This window comes from Cariama cristata, unplaced genomic scaffold (assembly GCF_000690535.1).
Source record: "Cariama cristata isolate BGI_N322 unplaced genomic scaffold, ASM69053v1 scaffold2560, whole genome shotgun sequence".
NCBI classification, from domain to species: Eukaryota; Metazoa; Chordata; class Aves; order Cariamiformes; family Cariamidae; genus Cariama; species Cariama cristata.
Window position 1 is genome coordinate 86,603 of NW_009596180.1, and position 6,000 is coordinate 92,602.

General features: G+C 41.0%; 1 protein-coding gene across 1 annotated transcript in view; it reads right to left on the reverse strand.

Annotated features, from left to right (window-relative positions):
• The window catches only part of LOC104165267 (transmembrane protein 2-like), a 48,552-nt gene that overhangs the window by 22,348 nt on the left and 20,204 nt on the right, over positions 1 to 6,000 (reverse strand). The gene's annotated exons all lie outside the window — the stretch shown is intronic.

The following is a 6,000-nucleotide window of genomic DNA, read 5'->3' on the forward strand; positions in this document are numbered from 1 at the left end:
TTCAGTCCATTCCTCCTTCCACACCACTGCACTTCAATGATGAGAACCTATCCTGAATGCTATCTGCAGATCCTTGAAGATTAAAGTGGATCCCAGAATTGCATTACACAGAATTTTTTCCTGATGGCTGAAACTATTGATCAAGTAATTCACTCCAAACATCTCTGAGCAGCAGCCCATTTGCTCATTCTTGATGGATCAAGGAAGAATAAATTATTTTTACAGTCTGATAAAAGACCTTTTTATCTATGAAATCAAGGAGGAAAACCTATTTTCCCTTCAACATTCAAACCATGATTGGAAAGTCAGTAACAGGCAATGGAATAAATCACATTTCAATCTCATTTGTCCCCACCCGGATGGGGAAGTGCTGAGGTCAGAGCAGGTGATCAGTAAGGTACCTTTAGACCTGAAATCCCATCAATGTATTAATTGTTCTCAATGAAACATTTTTTCTGAATCAAAAGCATTTTCTGACAAAGAACGGTTGGAATAAACTCTGATACCGCAAAATAATAGCCCACTTGTGTCTTTCTGGATAAGAAGCAAGAGTTTCTGTCCTATCACTGTAAACTTTGACATTATTTCCTTCTAATATGTGTCTCCAGGAAGCACAGAATGTTAAGGTCGTAGCTGCTGTGCACTTAATACAAAATTAAATGCACCTTCCAAGAAAGGAAGGAAATGCATTCAACAAGACCCAAAAGTTCCTAAATTACAGACTACTAAGAACAAAAGATTCCTATATACTTTAAGGTATTTGTTTAAGAAGAAATAAAAAGAGAGAGTGCTATGTATGGCCCAAGCTGTCTACAATGATTGTTAATGAGTTCAAGATAGTGCTGGAAGAGTTTGCAGTATGCTTCAATAAGATGATGAGGAAAGCATGTCAGAGATTTGTTGGTAACATTTTCCTTCAAGTGCCTAGGGACCAAGTCACAGGTCTGACATTAAGGATAACGGTGACAGCTGTTTTGAGAATGAAAGAGTAATTACTAGAACAAGGAAAAATGCCACTTCTGTGTTGATAGAAATATTTCTGAACTGACTTTGTCTCCTGCAATGACCAACAGTGGCCACTGAGTGAATGCCTTCCAGAACTGGAAGCCACCAAGGTTGTGATTTTCAGTCCCACAGAAATATAACAGTATATCTGGTGGATCTTGCAAAATGTTTGTCACTAAAGGAGGTCACAGTAGATAAATGCCCTGATCAAGCAATCTAGATCCTATACGACGAGACTGTTTTGCCTGGGTGGACCATCACTGAGTCAACAGGACTCTGACTGGGAGCAGTGACTAGCTGAGGTGTTCCCTGCAGCAACTGGGCTCAGCTCTGGAACGACACTCCTGGTGGTTTGGTCCTTCTTGAGCACACCAAGCTGCGCAGAAAGCAGCACCCCACATTTTCCGATTCATCCCTTTCTCTGGGCCTCCTCCTTCATTTGAGGGAACAAGGGACAAGAGGGAAATCCAATCCCTGTCCATGAAATTCCTGACCTCCCTTCTGTGATGCTAACTCATGTCAATCCTAGAACTTGTTTTTTGTTACCCCTTCAAGGACTACAATCAAGACCAACAGATTACTTTAGAAAAATCCCAGAAGAGTCATCCACCAAAAGGCTGCTCTTAATTCCCAATGAGATGAATGAAGTAAAAAGAACCCTTTGAGCTCCACTGGCCCCAGGTAGGTGAGACATCAGCCACTGTCCCAGCATAGTACTCTTGGGATGTCACAATGTGGCCTCTTTCTTCCTCAGCCTTTACTGTGTGACATCTTTACTCACTTGAACTGAACTTGGAAAACTTTATCACTTTTCTTCTTTGTATCTACCTTTGCTGGGGCGAAACACTTGTGAATAGGAGCGAAAAGGAGAGTGACAAGAGAATTTTTTTCTAGAATGAAAAATCCATCTTCCTTAGCAACACCTCCATAATTTTTGGTTAGGTCTATTGAAATATTTAAGAAAGAAAGTGGGTCATAAGGATACTTTAAATATGAGAAGTGGTGACAGCTTAGTGTAGTAGGAGAAGAAGAGTTAGCTAAAATGTTATAAACCACAAGCCTTCTACTTGCCTGGATGGTTTAATGGAGACAGTTGTCATTTTAGCTGCTTAAGACTTCATGGTAAAAAGATGTGTCAGATTTCCCTGTGCTTACATGGCAATTTTCCCAAGGAGACTGTGAAACTGAGAAGATAAGTTCTTTTACAATTCATGGGGGATCTGCTATTCAACTGGGTAGCGAGTATGAAGATAAGCAACATGCAAAGTATTGGAACAGAAAATCTTGGTTTCTGAGAACAGGTTTGCATGTTTTCTAGTTTCTTTAATATTGCTTTTGTCCTGCTGTGCTGTCAGCTGTCAAGCTGGTACAAAATACCTTAAAAATGAGACACTCAAAACATACCTTCTCTCCTTCTGGTTGTTTGTTCAAAAAAGGTTAATTTCCCAGGGCAAAACATTTTCTCTATGAAATTTCCAAGTGAAGGCTTTAAAAGTATTTTGGAAAGGAAAAATTGTATCTTTCTTTCTCTAAGACATGCTAGGACATGCTAGGATGTCACTGACATCAGCAAAACTACTTTGATTTTCCATTGGTGTTCATCAGAGATCAAAATTGGACCTCTTTGTCCAAATACAGACACCAGCAGCTGAAAAGTATCTTACAGGCTTTTCCTCCTTCGCAGTCTGTGAGATGCTGACAATTCTCAAGAATCAGGAATACCTTGGGATTGTACGGTTTTGCCTGTGGTTAGAAAAGCACTGTTCGCTACCTACTGCTATACAAGTACTGAGTACACAATACCAGCTGAAAGTATATAACTTGGAGATGCAGGATCAGTTAAGAAAAGTGGAATAATTTGTATTTCAGTTGCCTGCATTAAGGTAGTGACTAAATGAACTGGTGAAAAATCAACAGCATTTCCTAAAGCATTTTATAATAGCAAGGCATCCATTTTTTGTTAATTCAAAACTGACATTAATTTAGCTATGTGACAGTCTCTTCTGACTGTCTAATAACTTTTTAAGCTTATAAAAGAAAACAGCACATACTGCCAAAAACTCTGCTTATTTTAATAAGGACTAATACCAAAAAAGAGAAATTTCACAGCCTCTCCTGATGAGTTGCTGTGAAATCTGCAAGGAAGCAGTAAGTGCACATCTTCAACTGCCCAGTGGGAGCCAAGGCACTTGTCTTACAATTTATATAAAAATCAGAAATTGTTTAGGAATCTCATTTACATTTTAACGAGTAATGCAGGTGTAGAGGAGTCTCCAGTTCAGTGCCATTGGAAATCTCAAGCCACCTACATGGAGGGAACTATAGGATGAGCCTCTCCCTACTTTTTTCTTTTATTACTGGCCTTTGCAACAGCTGAAAGTCAGGTTGATGGGACACCAAGGACCTTGGTGCCCTGCTGATGGAGTCTGAGTGACTCACAGAGACCACCAGAAAACGTGGTGCTGCCAACTCTTGTGATTTCCCCATGACTCTCCCTCCATTTAGTGTTCTTCCTCAAAGCCTCACTTTGTTTACATTACAACATGAGAGTTTCAGCTGTCATTAAAAAGCAAAGGGGTTGGTCTTGTTTGGGCAACACCAACCCCACAGGCTCCAGAATCAAGAGAGGAAGACAAAAAGACCTGATAGTTCGTGCTTGTGGAAATTTCATGATTTTAAGCCGGTCCCAGAACACTGCTTCAGTAGCGAAAGGCAACACTAGAGCCAAAGTATGAGGCATTTCTTAGTGCTCCCTGCTGAAAGAAGGCCTTGGACACCACATAGGGAAGGTGGCATGGTGCTTCTTGGAGACAGTGAAGAGGAAGGGCCAACCGTAGGAAGGTGGGAATGTCAACCTCAGCTGCCAGATTAAAACACTCTCAGGAAAGCCTGTCCCCAGGACTTTGTGGAGCTAGAACGTTGCCAGAGGAATCAGTTTTCCCCAGGCATTTCCTTTCCTGGGCAAACTACACCCAGGAGAAGAAGGGCATGAAAAATGAGTGAAAGAAACCAAGCAGAAAGGAATTAACTGAACTCTAGGCCCTTTGCTCAGAAAGGATTTGCCTGCAATGTTAGCTGAAGGACTTGGATCTCATTTTTCCATGCCAAGCAGCCCATCCCTAGGCTGACTATCTTGGGCTCAGTTCAGCAGTAACGTAGGAGTCACTGTTTCCTTGAACTGAAAAGACATTTTCACCTGCTTGCGCTAGGGAAGAATAAAAGTTCTTGTCTACCAGAGGGAAAACATATTTTGTAATAGAGTTGCCAAGATCAAGGCAAACCATCTTTCTCCATAATTGGATTCACTCTTTTAGGCTTTTGATCTGAAGTATGACACTCAGAATTTAGCACACAAACAAATAATCAGTTAGTCGAGGTGCTGAGAATCAGGGTTAATCTGAAATACTTCAACAAGTATACCCTCCAAATTAAATCAAACCCTGCTGCACGGGACCAAGTTCTTCTACCCTGTACATACATATATTTCCCTACCCAAAACCCATAAAGTAAAGCATTTAATATGAACTTTACTCATCCTGCTGGATGCCGATTAGTTGAAAAACGCTCGTAAGTAATGGATCCCAGAGAAGCAAATGTTTATGTTTGCCTAAACCTAGCCAAGGAAATTTTCTATGGTGGAAAAACTGCCTCACCATGTAGAGTGCCATAACCAGGACAGTATTAATAGAAATAAAAATATAAATGCCTACTTGTTTACAATTCTAAATTTAACTGTTAGGTTGCCAGAGCAGAGAGGATCATTCCTCTACAGACACAGAGCAAAACTAAGTGCCAAGGACAAAACTCTAATTCAACGGGAGCGTTTCATAGGAGCCCAATCCTGTTTCTGCCTAGTCAATAGCAAATCAAGGGTCGTAAGTCCAGTGTCTAGACACTTAAATAGCAACTCCTGCTCTCTCCTGTGCAACTAAAGCAAATGCATATAATTTTTTTAGCTTAAGGAGACGTGCATAATCTGGGTTTGACTGTGCATATATTATGTAGGCACAGAGGTCTCGAAGATAATTGAATTCCCAAAAATTTAATCAAGAAAGTTCCTTGGAGAAAGGGGAACAGAGTGCTGTGTCTGACTACCCAAAGTGCGAGCCCACACATTACTATACATCAGAGAAGCCACAGAGAAAGCATCTTCAGAAATCTCCCAATGCGGAAAATCCATGAGTCTAGGTTTGAAAGTCATCCTGAGGTGCAGCTGTAGGAAATTAGGCTCTGCTAATCCCCAAGATCACAAAACTGCATGGAAAAAGGGAAACCTGACAGCTTGCTCCTCTTGAGGCAATGTTAACACTGCCCAGTCTTCAGTGACTTCAGGTAGAATGTCATCCTGTGCTGCACCTGCTGATGTCTGAGCAATCTCTACTGACTCACAATGAGACAAGGGTTTGCAGCATGCTCCCAAGCACACAGAAGACTCTTAATAAATAAATAAATAAATAAACAAACAACAAACACCTGCTATATCTCTGATCTTATTTTAAGATCACTTCATAATCCATTCTTGCCTTTCGTATCCAGCAGTGCACCCCACTGGAGTCTTTATTTGACAGCGCAGGGCTGCTCTCAGGGGTCAGAAGAACATAATGGTCCTTCCAAAAGCTACGTCTTGCATCAGGACTCCCAGTCCCACTTTCCAACCTCAAACCACATGGTGCTGTGTGCACTCACCACACACAGTCTTAATCTTTGGCTTGTTCAACACAAAGATAGAGGAGACCTGGCAAGATGTCCAAGTAACTGGAGTTTTAAAACAAGCCTAGATACCTTTTTGATAAATACATTAACTCCCTTTAGAAGTGGAGGAGCAAGGAGAGCCATCTGCAATCTCTTACAGGTGACTGTCAAAGCTGTGGTGAGTCACATATTTACAGTATGCTCTATCCATACACAAAGGTCTTGCTGAAATTCGAGCAACATACAATGAATCACAATCCGATTTTTAGGTCACATTTCCCCTCCATTTACCATTCTCCTCTT